The sequence below is a fragment of the Dermacentor silvarum genome, chromosome 7, assembly GCF_013339745.2.
Source record: "Dermacentor silvarum isolate Dsil-2018 chromosome 7, BIME_Dsil_1.4, whole genome shotgun sequence".
In the NCBI taxonomy this organism is placed as follows: Eukaryota; Metazoa; Arthropoda; class Arachnida; order Ixodida; family Ixodidae; genus Dermacentor; species Dermacentor silvarum.
Window position 1 is genome coordinate 49,524,485 of NC_051160.1, and position 23,510 is coordinate 49,547,994.

Genomic DNA, 23,510 nt, shown 5'->3' on the forward strand with positions numbered 1-23,510 from the left:
ATGCGAGTCTTGCCGCCATGGAGAAGTTTCATTATTTGCGACTGTTTCTTCAAGGAGACGCGGCTTTAGGAGTGGGGAGTGTGCCGCCGACAGATCGATGTTACCACGACGCTTTTAAAAGCTGAAGAAACGAGTCGGCAACAAGACGCACAAAAAGCAGGAATACTTCGCGATGTATGCTCTCTCCGCTTCATTAAGCTGGTGACACAAGGGCTCCCAGGCTACTTACTATACAACCAATTACTCGTCAACATCCGCTGCCTGGAATCATTATGGGTTAAAAAGATATTGCGAAAGTCATTTATAGTACGAATACCACATTGCGAAATGAGTATTGGCATACATAACGTTTAACAGATTCCAGCAGGCAGTCATTTATGATGGAATGGCAGTTTTAAACTCAGTTAGCTGTTCTTTTTTTATTGACAGGTCTTTTGGAGTTTTCTAATGATCGAATGCATCATGCGCTAACACCTGCAAAGTCTATACGGATGCTGCTACCCTACCAGACGGCAGGAGGACATCATGCCTCAGTACTACACATAATTTCATCAGTGGTCACCAACGTTATTTATCTACGGAAGCCAGCGCTCTAGCAATGAAACTTCAAACAATTCATGGCGCTGTACAAGATGCCACATCTAATCTGCCTACAATCAAGCAACTAAATAGATTCACTGATTCTTTAGCAACTATTCAAGAACTCAAGAAGGTTTACAAGACGATGGAAATCTCCGAGACGATACACACTGTGAATAGTCAGACAGCTAGTTGCGTCCAGGTGCACTGAATTCAAGGCCATGCTGCGAACCCTCATAGCATTGTTGCTGGCCACCAGGTACCCTGCCCTCCTAATCCAGCTCTTCCTTCTATTATCCTCCCACCTCAACCCCTTAACTCACTCCGAGCCGTAAAAATTTTCTCCGGCACGACACGGGCACTCTTATCAAACCGCGTTTCTGCTCCCTCCCCCTTGACCTTACTAGGGGAAGAAGTTGTGCTTAGGAGGCTTAGGGCCGGGATGGCCCTTACACAGGCTGTGATCGTAATATGTAACTGGTCGCATATACCACTGGGTGATACATTTGCCTACTGCTCCGTCCCAGTGTTGGAAGCAGGTGCGTACCACCCGATATGGACATGGCCAGGCTTACAATCGTAACGCTCGTGTCTCCTACTGCAAGCCAGCCTTCGCTACAGTGTCGCAACCAGCTATGACAGCTGCACACACGATAACAGATTTCACAAAACAATGCTTCAATTCATACACAACACAGGCCTCGGAGCACACATATAATGCAAATATACACATAAAGAATTATGCCTTAAGGGCAAGTTTCAATCGCAATAAAAAAAAAGAGTTACCTGCGAAAATTATATACGTCACCCAACGTATTTTATAAGAGCTTTAGCGCGCACAGGCTTAACTGAAATCACTTAGCTAGGGTTTACTCTGAATTTCACTACGAGTCTGTTGCAACTCTTGAACATGTTCAAATGGGGCTTTGCGAAAAAAATAAACAAATCTCTGAGATCTAGACCTGACCAGCAGGACTGTATAACATCAATCAAAATGTTTGCGAAAATAAATGCAGCTGCTGCAGCCGTGTCTGCCGAGACATTGAAACAAAACGAACCCGTATGCTTGGGTATTCTGTCCTGTATGAAAATATGTGACGAAAAGTAGAAAACATGACGCAGGTCTGTAAAAATAAAATGCCCTTTGTGCAAGACTTGAGCATACCTTATTGAATAAGCGCAGTGAATATATATATATATATATATATATGTGTGTGTGTGTGTGTGTGTGTGTGTGTGTGTGTGTGTGTGTGTGTGTGTGTGTGTGTGTGTGTGTGTGTGTGTGTGTGTGTGTGTGTGTGTGTGTGTGTGTGTGTGTGTGCACACTTATATTATAGCACCCACTGTAAATCGCAGGAAAGTTGGTACTCAGAACATTCAAATTTGATTTGAAGTGTAGACGCGGTAATGGGAGGGATTTCAACCACCCACATTAGTTTAACTTTCATTACCTCGCCTACTTTACCATCCTATAACGTACCACTGTGCATTACCGATAACTTTTTCTATCGCAAGGACTAATTCGCGCAGCTTTCTGTCACGTCTGAGTAAAGCGGTTTGGCACCTAAACTGGGACTAAGTTTATGCGCTGGTTTTATTGACTCCACGATGTCTCCGTCACTACAATTATTAATTGGTCATATCAATTATGTCGCGCCTCCACAGTGCACATTACCAATTGATAAAATTAGTTCGTGGGAAGAACCTATGCGTTGGTCCTGCCTTAGCAACAGACAAATACCGCAGCTCCAAAACTGTAATGCGAGCACAAAACAATATAAAAAAATCTCCACCCTTTGCCTGGTTTACGAACTCCATTGATTACATTAGTTCAAATAATATGACCATGACTGGTTCACCTGAACTTCCCTTGTTCTCCGTACTACTGTTGTCATGTTGTGCCTGGTTAAGATTTTATATTAATCTACCATATCAATTTTCCGGCTTTTACCGACTTCATTTGGAAATTTGTTGTTTTTTAGCACATGAGAGGAATGAGTCTAAACAAACTCCATTAGATACGTGCATTTCGGCACCGCAAATTCCACCGTAGATTCCACCTTTGCCAGTGGGCATGTTGGAGCAGCAGGGATGCAGCCGGCCATAAACCCGTTCCTTTTCTTGGTGCAGTTCGCTGCACTTGCGTCAGGAAGGACCAGCTGCCCGGACAAATGCCCGACGCAGACCAGCCGACTCGCTATGGCGCTTTCGGCTCCGCACTGCGCAACTACGTCACCGGACGATCTTCACGCAACTGGAAGGGCGTCATCCATATCTGATGCATTGTCAGATACCCAATGTCCTGTTTTGTCGGCTAATGCTCGATGCGCGATACCGGAAATGTTCATCTACGCACGAGTTCTGCCTCCTCATATCGATGCTTCACTATCGTCAGTGCCATCACCCCTACCCGACTCTTTAAAACGCCAGCGGCTTGCTGAACCTTCCAGTGGGCATGTTGGAGCAGCAGGGATGCAGCCGGCTATAAACCCGTTCCTTTTCTTGGTGCAGGTTGGTGAAGCTCCTTCATATTATTGTAAAAAAGTCGAATAATGCATTTCTGCTGCTCCTACCATGCCCCAGTGTTCTTTACACCATTACTTCTGATTGTTTCAATGTTATCAAACTACTAATATTGTGTGGGGACATTGAAGAAAACCCTGGACCCGGTGACCTGAATTTACCACCAGAGTTAGCAGTTGTTGTTAAAACTATTGTTGCACATGTTGACTCGCGTCATGATGAACTAAGGATAATGCTTGACGACGTCAAAAAAAGTCAGATCGCCCTAGAACAAACTGTGTCTGACATTAACACTAGACTTTCCATCGTAGAGGACCGTGTAAATAATTTAGATGAGTGCCAAACTAATGGCCTGCAACAAGTAGTTGCGGACACAGTTCGCGAAGAAAGTGCCGAGCTTCAGAGCAGGCTAGACGATTTTGAAGACCGCGCACGTAGGGAGAACCTAATTTTTTATGGTCTTGCTGACTCGTCAAGTGAATCCTGGGCTCAATCGGAAGAAAAAGTTAAAGCTCTTTTATGTAGTAGCTTAGGTATGCAGTTATCATCCGACAGTATATCTAGAGCCCATAGATTGGGAGCATTCGTAGCTACTAAATGTCGACCAATAATTGTAAAATTTACGAGCTTTAAAACAAAAGATGCTATATTTTCTAATAAGGGCAAGCTTAAAGGCACAGGTGTAAGCATTTCTGCAGACTTTTGCAAGGCAACTCGTAATTGCCGAAAGAAACTTACCGAGTATGGCAAGGCAAGCGGACAGCCGTTTTCCTTGCGACACAATAGGATGTTCATAAACAAAAAATGCTTCATGTACTCCTCGCAAACCGATACTGTGTACGAAATTCCCCAGATTGCAGATCGTTCTCCGCTTTCGTCAATTGCTTCTACGTCACGGCAGGATAATCCACCAAAGAGATAGCAAAAGTCTTCTAAGAGGGGCGTGTCTACCGTAGGCAACATATCTTTTGTCTTTACAAACATTAGAAGTGTCATTCACAAACGAGATGATTTGTCTTCTATCGTTGATGATTGTGCTGCAGATGTGGTTGTACTGACAGAAACTTGGCTTTCAAGTAAAATCGCTGATAATGAAATTTTACACTGCCACAATGATTATAAATTCTTTAGATCTGATCGAAGCGGAAAAACAGGCGGTGGTGTGCTTATTGCAGTATCAACGCGTCATTTCTGTCAAGTTATACCAGTCATATCTCCACTAGAAATTGTGTGCGCATGCGTTCGTTTCGGACATCACGAAGTAATTATTTGTGCCTGTTACCGCGCACCTCAGTCTTGTTCCACGTTCTGTGATTCTTTGCATGACACTTTAAATAACATTCTAGTACGATACCCAAATTCTCCCCTTCTAGTTTTAGGTGATTTTAATTTCCCAGATATTCTGTGGGATAGCAACCATGGCGTTATTTGTACGCATACTAATGAAAGTTCTAATTTTGTTAATCTCTGTCACGATTTCAATTTAACCCAATTAGTAAAAAACCTACGCGAGTTTCTGCTACCTCATCAAATGTGCTAGATTTAGTCCTTACTTCAATCCCAGATGTGTTTTCAGCATTTACATATTTGCCTGGGCTAAGCGACCATTGTATCCTTCACTTTCTTTGCAACTTTCCTTTCGAGCGAGCGCCACAGCACAGGAAAATCATAAGAGATTATGCTAGAGCGAATAGCGCCGCTATTGACGTCGAAATGCAATCTTTTTGCGAATCGTTCCTGCGCTTCTACACGTATAATAGTGTAGAAGAGAACTGGGCAATTTATAAAACAAAAATGCTTTCGCTTATCGAGAGATATGTGCCTTTGCGTAAAATTCATTCCAAGTTTCGCTCTCCTTGGTTCACTCCGCTGCTCAGCCGTCTACGAAACAAGAAAAAAAGAATTTACAGAAAAGCAGTATCAAGTGATAAAGCTGACCGCTGGACAGCTTATCAAAACTGCGTCTCTGATTACAAGCGTGAACTTGAAGCGGCCAAGCGCAATTTCTTTTCAAGCACTCTTCCATCGCTGCTTCGAAATAAACCGCGTAAATTTTGGGAAGTGGTTAACGGCAAACCGAAACAAGATATCCAACTATTTGATGAGACGGGAAATGTCATACCATCTGATATGTGCTGTGTTGCTCTGCATAACGTATTTAAGTGTTCGTTTTCTGATGATCAGTCTTTTTATCACCCGTATTTAATAACCTCTTGTTTCCCACGATGGATCCCATAATCATTGACTGGGTTGGAATAACAAACCTCATCGAGAATCTAAAGGTATCTGCACCCGGCCCTGATGAAATAACTGCTCAGTTTTTGAAATGCACTGTGACCCACTCATCTATCATTTTATCTAAACTTTTTAAGCAGTCCTTAGGATGCGGTGTGCTGCCAAACGACTGGAAGGCGGGGAAGGTGGTGCCTATTCCAAAACAAGGTAATCCTTCATGCGCTATCAACTACAGACCCATTTCGTTAACCAGCATTCCCGGGAAACTTCTGGAACACATCATTTTCTCTAATCTCGTGCTATTCCTTGAATCTAACAACTTCTTTAGTAAATATCAGCATGGTTTCCGAAAAAATTTTTCATGTGAGACACAACTAGTTATGTTTACTAATGACCTGTTCTCATCTCTAGACCGAGGTTCTTTCATTGATTGTATCTTTTTAGACTTTGAAAAAGCCTTTGACACAGTATGCCATCGTCTCCTTCTTCTGAAATTAAGCAGACTTAACATTGACCCCTATTTACTTAAGTGGATTGAATGCTTTCTCGACAAACGAACTCAATTCGTATCTGCTAACAATTCCGTTTCACCAACCTGTTTTGTAACTTCTGGTGTGCCCCAAGGCTCAGTCCTTGGGCCTCTTTTATTTCTTATTTACATTAACGATTTGCCGGAGGAATTGACGTCTAACATTCGTCTTTATGCTGACGATTGTGTTATTTATCGTGAAATAACTAACCCAGATGATTCATTTTTACTTCAATCTGACCTTAACACCATTTCTTCGTGGTGTAACCAGTGGTTAATGAAATTAAACGTAAAAAAATGTAAAATGATGAAATTTTCTCGTGGTAGTGCTGTTTCTACATCCTCATACAAAATTAACAACACTATTCTGTCCTCTGTCACTTCCTATAAATATTTAGGTGTTCACATTACTAACAACCTGTCGTGGCAAACTCACATTGAATACGTGACAAACTCCGCCAATCGAACACTAGGTTTTTTACGTCGCAATTTTTCTCGCGCGCCCTCTTCCCTCAAACTTACATTATATAAAACGCTAGTAAGATCTAAACTAGAGTATGCTTCATCAATTTGGGATCCATCTACAGCACAGCTAACATACTTACTTGAAGCCATTCAGAACCGCTCTGCACGTTTCATTGTATGCAATTATTCGCGCAGTGCCAGTGTATCTGCCATCAAAACTAGCCTTCATCTGCCAGACCTATCATCAAGAAGGAAACTCGCCCGGTTATCACTCTTTCATAAAATGTACTATACTAACCCAGAAATAAAAAATGACCTTTTTATATCACCCCCTTATATTTCATCGCGAATCGACCACAACGTCAAGGTACAAGTACCAACTTGCCGCACAAACCTTTTCTTCAATTCCTTCCTGCCCAAGACAGCATCCGAATGGAACCACCTCCCCGCCTCGGTCGCCAGCAATCCGGTTCATTCATCCTTTCAAACTGCTGTTTCTAACATTATATAATGATTCACCACTCCTCTCTGTAACGCCATCAGGCATTGAGAGTATGTTAAATAAATAAAATAATAAATAAATAAATAAATAAATAAATAAATAAATAAATAAATAAATAAATAAATAAATAAATAAATAAATGAATAAATAAATAAATAAATAAGTAGATTGTGATGGCCTCTGTTTGTGCCAGGGACTTCATCCTGAACGAATGTATGCATGGTGCGCGTACGCATCATGTACGATGCACGTGGAAGGCACGTCCATGGAGGTGCGATACACAGGGCAACCGTAAATCTTGGGGACGTATCTTTCTGGACGCTGTGCTTCAGGCTGTGGTCAAGTAAAAGAGCAAGTCGTTTCCATTGAACACTACTTCTTGGTGCTTCTTTTATTCATAAAAATGGCGTTCATAGTTTTACTGCTTTCCTTGCGTTGACACGTTAAAATATTTGCACACTACGAGAGCGCGGCATTAAGCGAATAATTCTTTTACCGCCAATGCATTGTGGTTGTGGTGGGGTGTTAGAAAATTGGTTTAAAGTCTTGGAGTTATTCTTCGCAGGCAGATAAAGCTGATAATGTTCTTGTTGACGTTGCCGTTGACTTTCTTGATAAAGTCTTGTTGATGTTCCTGAAGCCTTCCAGCGTGATTTTACCTGATGCTGCAGAAATAGTTCAATTCATTTACTTTAACTGTCAAGCACTGTAAAATTACATGGAATTACATTATGGGGTTTTACGTGCCAAAACCAGTTCTGATTATGAGGCACGCCGTAGTGGGGGACTCCAGAAATTTGGACCACCTGGGGTTCTTTAACGTGCACCTAAATCTAAGTACACGGGTGTTTGCGCATTTCGCCCCCATCGAAATGCGGCCGCCATGGCCGGGATTCGATCCCGCGACCTCGTGCTCAACAGCCCAACACCATAGCCACTGAGCAACCACGGCGGGTGTAAATTACATGGAATATCTATACCAGATTTGAAGCTATCCTTGTTTGGTACCAAAAGTTGAAACTAAATATTCGCATTCCTGTCCCTCAATTTGCCAATTATAAAAGAGATGTCATAGTTTAACTACTGCCGCGCATAGGTATTATTCCATATAGTAGGCCAAACATGTATTTTACTGTGCGCCGTAAAGTAAAAAAAAATTACGTAAACATCAGCTTTGACTGCTGGCTACTCTACCAAGGCGCATGCTTGGCGCGTATTTCTTCATTTCTCTTGTAAATCTGTGACTCTTAACGACCTTGAGCACGTGGTGCCTAAACAGAAAACAATCTAGAAGGTGCAACTTTCAGCGCTTTGTCCGGCTTGGAGGGATTTTCGGCTTAGTATAAAAGATCTACAGAATGGATTCCATATTTTCTGAGGTTAAATTGAATGCGAACCTTAATGATATTTTCGCGATCAAGGAGTATTACATTATATCGATACGCCTTCGTGCTTACAGTACAACGCCGTTGTAGTGGTCGAGCCCAGGTATCCTAGCAATGGTGTTCTGGACTCGAACACAGATAATGCAGAAATCTCTTTGTGGTGATTTTTTTTTTGTTTTAGAGCTTTTTCAACATGTCGGTGCATGCATGCCTATATTCTAAGCGTGCAATTACTCATGGCATTACAAATTTAGTTCTTTCGCAATAGTTGTACCCGTTAGTGGATCACACAGGACAGCAGCATACAGCAAACAAAAAAAGTGTTTGACGTGGTTTGCTCACGAAATACCTAGACAAAGTTTCATTTTCCGCTTTATCCTGTATCGTGCGTGTTCCAAGCTTATACGCAGAGTTTTTCAGACCTACCCCCCTAAGGAGAACAGTCCATCTCTTCTGCTTTCAAACTGTCATATAGCACTGTAGCACGAGTGCTGAAATTTGCGATCCATCTTGACTTGACAACGCTATTATGCGTACTATTTTTTCTATTGTATTCGTTGTGCTCCGGTCAACGTATGCGAGCTAAAAAGAGCCTTTCTTAGAGAAACACTTATTTCGATCGCACGAACGCCCGGAACCTCAAGGTGGCGGCAATATCAAGCTGCATGACACGTAGAACTAGGTCCACAGTGTGTTTTCTGCATGAATTCGGCTTACTTGATTTTATGGTAAGTGCAAAGAAAAGCGCAAAGAAAGATTTCACTCAAGTGTTAAATATTTGAGATGATGCGTACTTTGCCTGAAACCATGCAAGGTGAGAAAACATATAAACCAGTGGCTATCAACAGCTGGCATGGCTCAGTGGTAGAGTAGGTGACTCCGCGCAAAGGGCCCGGGTTTGATCCCGTCGGGAATTCGGTATTTTTTTATCATTCCCGGCGATACATGCTACGGAAACCGGCGGCGGAGGTGACGGCGGACACCATCGCCAACCGAAACGGCAAATGGAATGAGCCCATAATAGCTTAGGCTGTAAAATGTGACCATCTTGGGGTGCGAGACATACTACTGCAACTGCTTTGATGGGGGAAGATACATTAGGATAATTCATCGTCTTTATGTCTGTTTGATAACCAGCAGTATCCTAGAGTTTGTTTAGAAAAAGAGTCTATAGATAGCTTAAAGGACCAGTTCTCCATCATTCTTTTTAATAGATAAACAAAACTTTCCTGCCTACAACCACAAGTTCAATGTGGAGCTACAGATGAGGTAGAAGAACAAGGGGGGGGGGGGGGGTAATGTTCCAGAATAGTGTGCGTACCTTTGTTTTCAATGCCTAATGACTGCATGTTTTGGTGGCGTTCACGGTAAAGTATATTGAGAGCAAGGGTCCGTCTGCGGTTCCAACAGACACGAGTTTGGGTTATTTCTCGTGCTCATCAACTTTGAATATACCTTTTATGCTTAGTTCTTGCGCACAGGTGTTCACCCTAAATCATGTCTCTTCGAACTGTAGACGCACCCTTGCCCCTAAATTGTACAAGTAACATCGAGATGCGTTTTAACCAGTCGCGTGCTAACCCTTGATGGTGATCCCTCACGAGGGCCTCTTGACCATCTTCTGCCTTTATCGTATTGGAGTGAAACTAGGACCATGAGGGGCTTATTCGGCAAGTTTGTGAAGGCTAGCTAGTATGAGGAATGCGGCCATCTAGAGGCGAGCACGAGGAGAGTGACTTTGAAAAGGTGAGGCTAAAAACGGAGGTTATATTCAAGTTGCTAAATTGTGTGGCAAGTGGTACAGCCATCTCTTTGCACTTGATTGTAAAGGGATAGCCAAGAGCTCTAAAAATTCACCAATTTCTGTCGGCTGACTTCCGGTGACCGCATTGTTTGTAGTGTCGGATGCTCGCGCACGCGCTGACACGAACAGTCTGCACAAAGATGGTCTGCCGATGGCCACGACAGCGGATTCTTACTGTGGATACTGGGGTCCAGCTTTTTATAGGTGTTCAAGAGAGAAATATGGGAGAATATTCTAGAAATGCAAACCTCACCTAAACTGGAGCAAATTTCTCACATGCGTGAAAAAAGATGTTATAAACAAGCTTGTTTAGCTGAGACAAATGCTTATAAACGCCAGTCTCACCCTAAAACTTCTCGCATATCAGATTCCGAAAAAACCTTTGTTGGAACATGCTGCAGTTTTCTGAGTCCCATGTTGGGGTTAACAAGAATACATTACAGAACATCCGAAATTTTCCCAGAGCTGCCACACGTCAACATGACTTTATTACAATGCTTAATTACAAAAAGTTAGAAGCAATCATCCATACGAAAAGAGTGAAGTTTCTGATTCTTTGAAAGACAATAATTATGATATGACCGAGCACTGTCTGATAAAGCACTGCGTGGTAAACAAGCATCGGAACGTATTTCGTGGTCATGTCATTCTAAGGATACATGAAAAAACTTACCTTTCCCCGGAACAATCCGTAGTTGGAATGATCAGCGGATATTCTTTATGTTCGACAATCAAGGAATTAAGAACTGCGTTGAGAAATGGGATGTTAGCACGCGTGTGGTACTTTTCTTTTTTTTTTACTTTATAGTAGTATAAATATATTATATGGTTATCATTATATTGGCAATACGCAGTAATGCTTTATCGAGAGGTATCCCAAAGGGAAAGTATATTGTCACTGCAACATCGCAAAGCTGCCAATGGGCTGGGCTTAACTACATATAAAGCAGCACCAGCTACAAGAAAAAATGGCTGCGTATCTGCGTGCTTCGCTGCAAATGTCGTCGAAAGACGATAGTCTTCTGCCGGCCGTACTACATGAGTGCTGGTCTGATCCGCGGCCACCCGTGATGCTGTTCTCGTACCATTTCCGTCCTGGCATGATAAATGCAATGGAGGTTTGTTTGAAGAGATTTCATTTTACCGCATTATCACTGCTGGCATGCCATGTGTTCGTACCTCCACGATATGTCAGCAATGTTTCGGTCGCGTGTGGTATACTGTATAGCATGATAGTTTGCAAAGAAGAACCATTTGTGGGACATGAATGTATTTTATTGCGTGGAAGGGTCAATGGCTGTGCGCATGTACTACTGGTGCGCCGAAGTAGACGCCTTCCCGTCTCCGGTGACGCCAGGGTGTGAGGCACGATCACGTTCCACAGTGGCACTGGTACCACTGGCGCACTGAGTGTCACCATGACATCCCTCGTCGTCCGACGCATTGGCAACCAAGCAGAGCAGAGGTCTGTGTACGCTGAAGTAGGAGGCGTACTTCAGTACTTCCACGTTCTTTAGCCCGCGTTGGAAGACGTGGTCGAGAGCCGTTCCAAACCGGGTTGTAGGCACTTCGCTTTCGCTTGCCAAGCTCATGCCGAAGAGGTCACGCATGAAGTTTGGTAGCCATTGGTTTCGGCCATTACGCAAGTTGACGTTGAAATCGCCAGTGATTATCATTGGCATGTCCGCAAGCGTGCGGTGGGTGCCTTCGAAATGTTGTTTCTGAGCAGGCAGCTTCGAATGACCCCAAAGGCGCGTTCGGAGGAACGCCTTGATGGCCTCGTGAGTGTGGCCGGGCGACACATACACAGCTACCACTAGCAGTGGCGTGCACTCTAGGCGCATGTAAACTGCGCAGATGTCACCTATATGGCGAGCATCAACACTAGGATCCATAGAGTTGTCAAAGATTAGGTCGGCCGCATCTGGCTGGCATTGATAAAATTGAGGAGGCGGAATTGGCCGCATCTGGCTGGCATTGATAAAATTGAGGAGGCGCTGCGTGAGACATGGACGCCATCTGGCAATACATCGGGAAACATGAGCTTGTGCAGAGGGTTTCCTTCCTCCATGGCAGAGTGCGCTCGTCGGCGCGCAGTCGGGGAAACACGAGCTTGTGCAGAGGGTTCCCTCCCTTCGTGGCAGACGTCGTTCGTCGGCGCGCATAGCATGACATTTTCAGCGCAGCTTATGAAACTAGGGTCTTTAGAGTTACGTATCTATGTATTTTCTATTAAAGGAACACACCTCCTAATACTTACCTAGTGATGTTGCGCCTCAGATAGCGTAATATTTACTTTTTGATCGATAACGTTCACAATTATGAACAGCCGTACCAGTTTAAGTAGTGTGGGCGGTAAGCAAGTGGTCCAACTTTGGCCGGGTGGCTGAATCGGTTGACAGACAGACAAACAGAAAGACAGACAGACAGACAGACAGACAGACAGACAGACAGACAGACAGACAGACAGACAGACAGACAGACAGACCAAATTTTCAGCGTTTAAGTTCCCCAAGAAAGACTATCGTCTTTAAAACGCAGCCTGTTATAGAAGCCTGTTTAAACCTCCGGAAGATGTAACTAAAAGAGCGAAACCCTTTTTTTTTTTCAGTGAACCCTTCCGGACTTTCCTTACCTTAACTACTGCTGTCTGATCGAGTATATCAACAAAAAACCTGCGCTTGTGTAGTGCAAATCCAACGCTAATGCAGCTCCACTAACGTGAAACCTGGCCAATTGCGAAGCCGTGATGCGGTGGTGCTGGAGTAGCGCTGGAGGGAGGAGCAATCGAGCACTTGTCGGGAGGTGTCGCCCTCTCTTTTACTGCGCTGGTACCATTATGGTGTTTGAGAAGCGATTTTAACGAGTTTCTGCAAATGAATGCGCTTAATCCTTGATTATTCTTGCGTTTTCAATCATTCTGAGTCATGTTAGTTTATTTTGAACCGGTTTTGATGAATTCTGCACTTGTTTGCCCTGCTTTGAGCACTTGTTTTTGAGCGTGATCACGGCAGATCACGCGCGACGGACGCGACGCCGACAGCCCAAGCCCCTAAAGTACTTCGCACTTTAATCAGTGCACGCATTTAACCAGTCAGCTTACACCTACAACCATCAATGCTACGTGTACCTATGTGTCGTGGCTGGCAATGTTCTCTTCGGAATGTTGCACGAATAAGTCATGCTACTGAGAGAGAAGTGAGTGAGTGAGTACGAACTTTATTGAGGTCCTGAGGAGAAAGAATTAAAGCGGCGCCGGAGGCCCCGCCAATCTATCCGGTGGCTCCACCCAGGTCGGGGCCGGTAGACATAGTCCTTCGGCGACGGCCCGGGCCCTCTGGACAGCCTTGAGCTGAGCGATGAGCTCTGTACTTCTGAGCGCTGAGTCCCAGGAGGACTGGTCAGGAAAGTCCGTGCCCGCGTTGGCAGGGCACAGCCAGAGCATGTGTTCGAAGTTGTTGTATTCGTGGCCGCAGTGTGGGCATGCAATAGGAAAGTCAGGATTGATCCTGCTTGGTGTTGTTGGTGTGATGTATGTCCTAGTCTGCAACTGTCGGTAAGTGACGGCCTGTGTTTTTTGAGGTTTTGGTGAGGAGGAGGAAAAATTCTTCGTGCTAGCCTATGATTTGAAGTGAGAGAGACGTAGTGCGCGATGTGGAGCTGTTGACAGGAGACGCCACGCGTATTCTATGTGGCGTTTGCCCACGACAAGGCCCAGCAGGGAGCGAAAGTGACAACTTTATTCAAATCTCTACACAGAAGCCAAGCTCCAAATATCGTCAACTCTATATTGATCGATGTGGTCAGCCTGTACAAGAAACGTAGCGCCAGTAAAGTTATAGGTAATCTAGAACTATATGCTAGCAAATATGAAGTGTACGGATGCTGTGATTCTTTATTTCTGCACTCCAAAAAATCCGTTGCATTCATTTAGCACATTTTAATATTTGCGGACATGGGTAGTCGATGTTTTCTTCTTACGACACTACACAAGAGGAAGATGTGAGGAGTCTCACTGAGGTCCACCAGTCTCCTGTATTGTTACCGGCGTTTGCGTTGTGCTTGTAGAATCTGTGGAAGATATTTAGTTGTATATTTAGTCTCTGATTTTGTCTGAGACATGCATATGCAAGTTAAACGTACACACAGATATATATATGGGTGTGCGTGTGTATGTGTATGGGTGTGTGTGTGCGCACGCAAGAAACAAATTCGACAGAGACATTTAAGGCGGCTGACGTGTGGGAATGTTTTACCGTGCATTCCTTATCCGGGCAAGCTCAGAGCCTGGGTTCTATCTACGCCTCGATATGAACAAATCCAAACGCGCCAAGCGCTTCGACGGGCTCGGCGATAACTCGATGGACCGCTCAGCCAGGTGTTGGCTCAGTGGCTCAGCGGCGCCACCTCCTCCCCATTGGCTGAGCCGTGACGTGCCCAGTAACGCACGCACTAGGCCTCACCTTTCTACGCAATGTGTGTAATTACGCACCCACTAGGCACACCTTTAGTCATCCAGAACCGTGGCACCACCGTGATGTCGGGGAAGCGTTCTACCAAAATTTGATCTACCAAAATTTACGTTTCCTTTTCAAAGCCATTGATTTAATTTGTTTACAGGAACCTCCCTGCCGAAGGCGACGCCGACGGCAGAAATCCGCTCGGAGTGTCCATGTAATTGATATCGCTATAAAAAAAGAAGCAATGACGTCGATGGAAAGGCAAAGGTAGCATGACAATGACAGCATGCAGACAATGAGGTGCCGATTCTTAAATCATGACGATCGTGCAACGACTGTGTGATGACGAACACATGACGACAATGGGATGGTGGCGGGGTGTGAGGACGATCACGTGACGACGATGGTGTGACGGCAACCGGTGGGGTAAAGATGCTCGAATGAAGACAATGAAATGACTACAATGTCATGACGACGAGTGTATGAGAACAGATGCATGATAGCGATTCTCTTACGACGATAGCACAACGATGGCGCTTAATCACGATTGAATCACGACAGCATTATTACGATAGAATGACGCGGATGCATCGACGAAGGTGGTCGGATGATGGCGGCACGACATCAATAGTAGTACAATAAATATGTGATGACGATGGCATGACGACGACGGCATGACGAGACTTCGATGACAAAAGTTAAACTGATGTCGTGGGAATCACAGCGACGACTACACGACGACGATGTGACTACGAATGCATCCAGACGACTGTATGGTGACGAATCAATGACAACGATGTCATCACTACGGTATGAGAATAATTTGATTACCACGAGGGTGTAACGATAAAGGCTTGACGACCACTTTATCAGGAAAGTTTTACGACGGCAATGACGTGACAGTGGCGGCATCAGGAGAGTTGGAAGACAAAGTTCGAGTGGCGACAATGGCATGACCACGAAAATGTGACAATATATGCATGGCATGAAATGTCTAACCACGACGCAATGTCGACGATGGCATGACAACGACAGCATAATCAAAAATTGAATGACGACAGTACGATTACGGTAGAATGACGAAGAAGGCTTGACAATGGTCAAACGATGAAGTCATGACGACAATGAAATGACCTTACTGAAGTGATAACAATATACAACGACCACGGGATGCCGATTTCACGATGACACAGGTATGACGAAGTCTGTGGCGATGATGTCACAAGAGTCGGATGACGAAGTTAAAGTGATGACGATGAAACGACCATGATCGTATCACGACGACGGTATGACGAGTGCATGATGATGAGAATGGCATGTGATTGGTATGAGGACAACGAAATGAACACGAATGTTGGACGACAATGGCGTGACGACGACACCATGACGAGAGCCGAATGACGAAGCTGGAGTGAAGACGATGGAACAAGCACGACGTAATCCCAACGGTAGTGTACAACAATAGCATGACGACTGTAGGATGACTGTATGACGAGGATAGCGGGCCGACCGTGGCATGAGGAAAGTTTCATTACAAAGCTGCAATAACAGCGATGCAAGGACCACGACGGCATCACGACCACGAGCACATGTCTAGCGCCTCAAAATTTTAGAGAACTTCTACTTGTAACGTAGAAGACTTAACGATGACGGCATGATGAATGTCAGATAACTAAGTTGGGATGAGGGTGATGGAATGACGTGACGGCATCACGACCGCAACCTATTGGCGCAAGCCGGTCGTCAACTTGGGCACCTGGGTCGACTTAAGAGTTAAGATAGGTAGAGTAACAGATAGGCTAGATTATTAGGTATAAAATAAAAATCAACCCTTCCTCTACCGGAAAATGGGGGTAAATGAAGCTTGTCTTGGGTGCACCTAAACTAACCATGAGGCGACGGCTGCAACGGAGAGAACGACGTCACTGACGGTATGCCCGCAGTCCGCCGTTGTCGCTTGCGTTCGATGTCTCGAGTTTGCTCGGTGGCGTGGTTAGCAGCATTTGGCCGCCATTGCCGCTTGCGATTATTCGGCATGATTAGGGGCAACCCAGCCAGCTGTGGAATCAGACGACGACGGCGAACGCGGCAGCAGTGGCACGAGCGCGGGCGAGCATGAGCGTAAACCGAGGGGCACCAACGAGCCAGCTGCGGAAGAAGACGACGGCACTTGAGCCATTGCTGATGATGATAGTTTTTTGCGTGCACGGATGCCCCCGAAATATGTGCCTCGCTTGAAAAATGTTCATCTATATGTATTTGTATAGTCTGTTTTGGAGATGTTTGCTCCAAAGTGAACTGCCACTTGATTGGGTACCTGCCAGAATTTGCTAATGGATAAACAAGAAAACAAAGACCATGCAGCCTCTTGAAGGTAACTTTATTGTAGCTAACTCATAAAATAATGTTGCATTTCAGGTATCAGAGTAATGATAGTTTTCGTTGTGAAGCGACTAATTAAAAGTAGCTAGGGCCTTATGTATTGAATTAGTTATGCTGGAACAAGCATAGAACATAATTAACAGCAAATGTAAATCATAGGCAGTTTTTTCCTCGGCGAGAGAGAGAGAGAAACTTTAATGGATGAAATTAAATTTGAGGTCCCGTGGTTGGGACCCCTAGTCCAGGGCTCCACTGGCGCGAGCGGCTCGCTGGGCTTGGTCCAGGAGAGCCAGTTGGCTGTCCTGGTCCTCGTCCGCAAGCCTCGCCGGCCACTGCCTGTTAAAATCTTGTGTTTTTAGTACTGTGGAGTTTATGTGCTGGTCTGTTTAGCCATATCCACGTGATGTGCGGTAACGTTGGCGTGTCTCCGCACCACGGGCATTGGTCTGTGTATCGTGCTTGGTGAATACGGCTAAGTGTATGTAGGTTTGGGTATGTGTGTGTTTGAAGTCGGCGCCAATTTCTCGCCTGTTGACTGTTAAACTTTGGGTCAGGGCGTCCATATTGCCTGCGCTCCTGTCTTTGGTGTTCGAGGATGTGGCGCGGTGTAGAGGGAGTCTCGTCACTGGGTCGGTCCACAGCTCGGATGCTTAGTACGCGAGCTTAGCCGGTCCGCCCTTGTGTTGCCCTCCATGCCCTCGTGTGCAGGGCACCAAGTCAGGTTGTGGAATCTGGTAATTTCACTCCCTAGATTTTTAGTGCTAAGCGCGGCGCCGTCCCGGAGAGATACAGACACGACAGGCGGTTTGTGAGTCCGTGAGTATGGCAGCAGATACGTCCCTATTCTCCGCGTCCCTAATAGCAAGTGCAATCGCTGCGGCTTCTGCTGTGCTGGCCGATCTTGCCCTGACAGGTGCAGCTATCACACGATTTTGGTTCGTGGCAACCACCGTATACTTGTCCCTGTCCGTTTGACTCGCGTCTGTGTAGTACACGTCCAGTTGTCCTCTAAATCTCTGGTGCAAGGTTCTCGCTCGGCCTTCCGGCGCCCTGCATGACATCTCGGACTCATATTCTTCGGAATTGGGGACACCATTATGTGCTGCCTGACTTCCTGGGTCATCTGCACTGTTTCTTCTGCATTGAACTGGGGGCGGAGTGCAAAGCCGAGTTTGGTTAATATGGCCCGACTCTGCGTTGATGCGCACAGCCGTTCCTTTTGCGCGATAAGGGTGGCCGTCGCATATTCCTCGAAGGTATTGTGCATTCCTAATTTGTCAAAACAGTTCTGTATTGGCATTTTCCGAGAGCCCTAGAGCAGCTTTAAATGCCCGCCGAATGATGAATTCAAGCTGTTTGAGCTCCTGCTTGGTAATCCTTTGGAAGGGCAGTGCATACGTAATCCTACTGATGACGAAGGCGTGTACCAGTCGGATCGTTCCTTCTTCCGAGAAGCCCTCGCGGGTTCGCGTAACCCTACGGATCATCTTAGCTACGTTTTGTGTAGTACCTTTGAGGACGCGGAGCGTGTGCGCTACTCCGGCCGTTTGTTATATCCATAATCCCAGGACGCGGAGTTTAACCACCTCTCTTACACGCCCCCCGTCCAAGAAAAGTTTGAAACTCGGACTATTTTCTCGTCTCGCGTACTTCGCTCTTGTTCGAATAAATTCGGACTTCTCTGGGGCACATGTCATGCCGGCCCCTTGCGTGAAGGTCTCGACCTGTTGGATGGCCCACTGGAGAAGCTCCTGCTTATCTCCGTAGGATCCCCGATTTGCCCACAGCGTAATATCGTCAAGCGTAAATGACGCTTCCTAGGGCTTGCTTCGCATCCCGTTCTATTGCGAGTTTACGCATTCCCAGATTCGAAACCATTTGCAGTTTCCTCGGCGAGCAAGGAAGTTTTCATTCTTTGTCTTCGCCTTCTGGCGCTGAAAAAAATTACCTGCCAATTTCAGATTAACCTGCAATTGTACAGAACCAGTTTACTTAGACTAATCCTGATAAATTTGAAAATCTACAAACAAAAGCGGCACGTATTACGTACCCCACGTTCTCAAAGAATTCAGTTACAGACGTTTTAAACAGAGCTCAGCATTATCTCCTAATACTAGGGTGTAATGCTCAAGACTTGTGTTTCTGTTTCAGTTCATTCAAGGACATTAAAAGGTTAACTGGCTTCTCTGTCAGGCAGCGGCACGATCTCACCATAACCGATCAATGCAAAAACAATATACGTTTCAAGTGTTCGTCCGTTCCGCGCATTATATTCAACTGGAATAAGGTATTAAATACAATGGTTTCAGTACACTGATTGTCATTCTTTTCATTAAAATTTGAACGTGCACTTACTGCATGAATTAATTTACACCCACATGACCCTAAGTGTAATTGTTTTGTCAGGATTAGAGTGCGTAAAATTACGACTAATTCGGGTTAACGTGCACGGTCTGTATCTTGCACCTACAACATGTCGCATAGGTGAAATCGTGCAGCAATGTGCACAAACTGTACATCTATGTATTCGCCATATTTCAATGATAACGTTCTGTACCACGGTTTCGAAATCACTGAAATGTGGTGCAGTACGCATAAGTAAATAAAAAATTATGCCCTTCACAGAGGGGCGGTGACAAATATGCACCTAGCATGTTTGACCGGCGCCATGTAGAGAAGGGTGCGCAAAGATGCCCTCACTTGCGCGGCTTCCGAGATTGAAGCGATGGCGCGCAGGTGCCGTGGCCACCCTCATAAGTAATCTCTCGTGGCGCGCCGACATCCTTGGTGCAGCGGTAAATCGCCGGACTGTCGTGCTTGAGGCATAGAGTTTCATACAATTACGAGAGGGAACTTTAGTGCTAGCGTTTTCGGGACCAGCAAGTGGGCCGGTTTAGCCAGAATGGGAACAATAGTTAGTACACAGATTTGACTAAAGTTCGTCCTTCTTGTTTTAAACTGCTTCAGTGACTTGCTAACTTATCATCTTCAAGAAAGTATTGCGTTATAAATATTTAAATATACCATAATAAATTTGTCTGGCGACAGGATTCGAACAGAGAAGCCCGATATTGAAACGATTCACCAAAGACGCCTAAACATGCGTCTGTGATGTAATGGGTTGGCGCGTTCGCAAAGTATGATTGCTTTCTGCCTCTAAAAGAAGTACTGATTGCTTTGAAATTGAAGCCAATTAAAGCAGATAAAGAGTAATAAACAAAGCCATAAGAGTGCCAGAAGCCCGCAAGTACGAAGATAAGACAAATTCATATATTAACCTTCATTCCCATGGTGGCTTCAGAATCACAGCTCCAGAGCGTCCTCTAGTAAGCATTGTAGGAACCTAATGGCTTGAAGAACCCGTGTGACGCGGTTTCGAATCTGCCCGCTATCGAAACAAATTCATACGATTTTTTTATTGGGGGGGGGGGGGTTCAAGCGTTATCCGCGTAAACATGCTAGACAGACAGAGACACAAAGTGACTGAAGTCGGCTGATTATGCCAATCGCATTAAAAGAATAATCACGCAAATCCTAATCAATGGATTAGCGAAGCATCGTTGTGTCCTTTCCTCGCGGCACTAGTGACGCCGCTCCCACCGGCTCTCGCTCGCTAAGCGCCTGCTAGGAGCTGACTATACGAAACAATGCTTCAATAAGGGCATTCCGGCTGCTTGCCGCTGTCCCACCTGCAGTCACGGAGTAAGACAGGAGCGCCGACTCCGCTCGTCTGGAAGGGACACATTCTGCAACGCCGGCTCCTGCTTCACAGCGTGTTCGCCAGACGGCGCTACGAATTAAGAAAAACTCTGCAGCGGAGAGGAGCAAAGGCGCGGGGACTCTCTCGCGGCGCCTTCTTGCCTATCCGTTTTGTCGTCTGCTGCGCGCACTCCCTGACGACTGTAGTACTTGCGCTTTATTATTTGTCCGCATATATTTTTTGTGTTTGATTGCTGTCAAATTGAGACGGCCGACGGTCAACGTTTGTAGCAGACGACACGCTCAGCGGGTGCCGCGCTGCCCGTTCTGCGCCGCCGTCGCCGCCGGTCTCCGCCGGTCTCCGCCACTCAGCGCAATGCGCACATGGAAGCAAGCTGTTGAGTGTTTTTCACGCGCCTCGACAGATGGCGCTACGAGATGTATAATTTGCGTTGCACGTTTTGTCCCGAGCGAATGCGTTGCGCGGCGGCGGAGTCGGCGCTCCTGTCTTATCTTACTCCGTGCCTGCAGTGCAGCTTGACTTTGTTTGAAATGCGTGGCTCGTGGAATTTCAGGCTTAGATATTGGAAGCTATGTAGAGTGGAATCGGTCGACTACTCTTCCAATACAAAGGTGTCTCGTGTATGTCAATAAATGTTGTTGAGAAAGGATACCCGCAAATTTAGCCTGTGAAAGTTTGTGTGATATTTTCGTGAAACGGGAATACTCCGTTTTTTACTTACTTACTGTAGTCACTGCACTTAGAACAACAAGCTGGCCATTCCGTGCAAACATTGTAAATGCGTATATACGAAGAATACTGATTGCAAAATTTACATCGAGCATCTATTGTTTTCGTGAGTTGTTCTAGTCAAACGTAGGCACCACCATGATGCGCAAAAGTACGGGTTGAACGTGAATTTTCTAGGAATTAGCTTTCGACCACTGTCTGCGTTTTGTGAAACAGCTGCTGAGAAAAAGCGTTGTTCAGATGTTCTTAGTAAGACTGCCCGTGACATGAAATATTTACTTCACGAATACCTTGACAACAATCACCTGAAATAAAATTTTGTGGTTAAGATTAACCTTAGCTCGGAGTTAAGTCTCACTTCTTATAGAAATTCATGTAAAATGTTAAAATACTTTCATGAGACAATGAATGAAACTAATTGAATGACATTTGTTCTCTTTGAAAGGCGAAATTATTCTCTAGCTACTGGAGAACCTGAATTTTTGTTTAGGACCTCGATTCTTTTGTCAAAAGTTACCAAATGTAATGACATCAAAAACTAAAAGCACGATATTTACAAATTCATAACTGCGAACCAAAAGCAGATATTGGGGTTTTCTAAATTGCATCTGCTAGACTATCCCAGCAAACATATTTTTTTATATGTATATGCAGCTTACTAGAAATTGTTAGTGTTCAGAAACGCGTCATAAAAGTCCTACTTTTACGAGTCATGACTTTTACGAGTCCTATATTTACGAGTCATGTATTACTGTCATGAGCCAAGAAAGAAACAGGGAGAAGAAAAGGAAGGAAGTACGAGAAGGCTGTGTAAGAGTTAAAGAAAAAGGAAGTTAGAAAATATTAGTGTCCGACTGAAAAGAACGGAAGGTATAAAAGAAGTGGATAGCGGCACGCCCGGCTACGTGGCCAAGACGGAGAAGGGACACGTAGCCCCGTCGTCCCAGCTACGCTCTGGGACGCTCTGGGACGACGGGGCAGCAGAAAGAGCTCGAGGCCGGTCAGTACGTTGGAGTGACCTAGGTGCCTGGATCGCATGGGCGACTCCGCTAGCCTACGGGTCGTAGCCGCTTGGAGTGCGGGAAACGGCACCGTGAGCCTGCAGGTGTGATCTCCGGTGGGGCGCCCACTCAGCTCGCAGGTTGCAGCCGCGGCAGCTAAACTGCTTCCGCTCGGTTGCCGCCGTCCCCGTGATCTACCCGTCCTTACCGGCCTCCAGTTCCTCCTCTTGCCACGTCGTTAGAGAGCGTAGCTGGGCTCCCCTCTTCTATTATGGGTCCCTTCTCATCCTCGGCCACGTAGCCGTGCGTGCCCTTTTCCACTTCCTTTATACCTTCCGTTCTTTTCAATCGGACTCTGATATTTTCTAACTTCTTTTTTCTTTATCTCTTCCACAGCCTTCTTGTGATTCCTTGCTTTTCTTCTTCTCCCTGTTTCTTTATTGGCTTATGACAGTAATACATCCCTTTTGCGCCCTTTTGATACACCATATGATGCATTTTACATAGTGGCGGTGTCCCACTTTCAAAGTGGAGTTACGAAATTGCAAGCTCAATACTTTAGTTTTCAAATTATTTTCGTATTGAAAAACATTTCCAAGAAACATTGCAGGTACAAATTGAAAATTCACTTTCTACAGTTACTAGCTTTCAAAACATTCTTTAAATGTAACGAGAGTGTATAAAATTGGATAACTGGCTGCCTCAAATTAAGACTTTGTCGTTTCAATACATTCAAACAGGAGCTCCTAAGCTAAAAATTGCTCTTATGATCAAGAGTCAAGCCATTAAAGCGATGGCATGGTTGATAAAATTGAGCCATTTTCGACAGTACGGCACACATTTCTCGTTACGGCACCAACCAGCCGTAGATTTGTCGAGGCTCCTTTTGCTCGCAAAACTTGTCTGTTGATTAGAACTTTCAATTGGCATCACGAAGCAGCCATTTACAGCACCCGTTGGAGTACCTACGTTGTGCTTTAGGGACTAGAGCCAAGTTTCTGTTTCCTTAAAGGAATGCTAGAGTACCTTGGGCAGTGCGATGTTTTAAATCATATTGGTTGAAGTACAAAGCGACGTGTTTACTTGATTCCGCGAAGCGCTTTCGCGGAATGAAGAAGTACACACGCGCCATATGAACGTGCCTAAATTTGAACACCTCTGCGATTGACAACATTCCAGTGTGTCGCACTGCTAA

The 23,510-nt window shown here is 45.2% G+C and overlaps 1 protein-coding gene across 5 annotated transcripts in view; it reads right to left on the reverse strand.

Moving 5' to 3' along the window:
- Positions 1-23,510, reverse strand: part of LOC119459503 (uncharacterized) — a 137,768-nt gene that overhangs the window by 46,691 nt on the left and 67,567 nt on the right. The gene's annotated exons all lie outside the window — the stretch shown is intronic.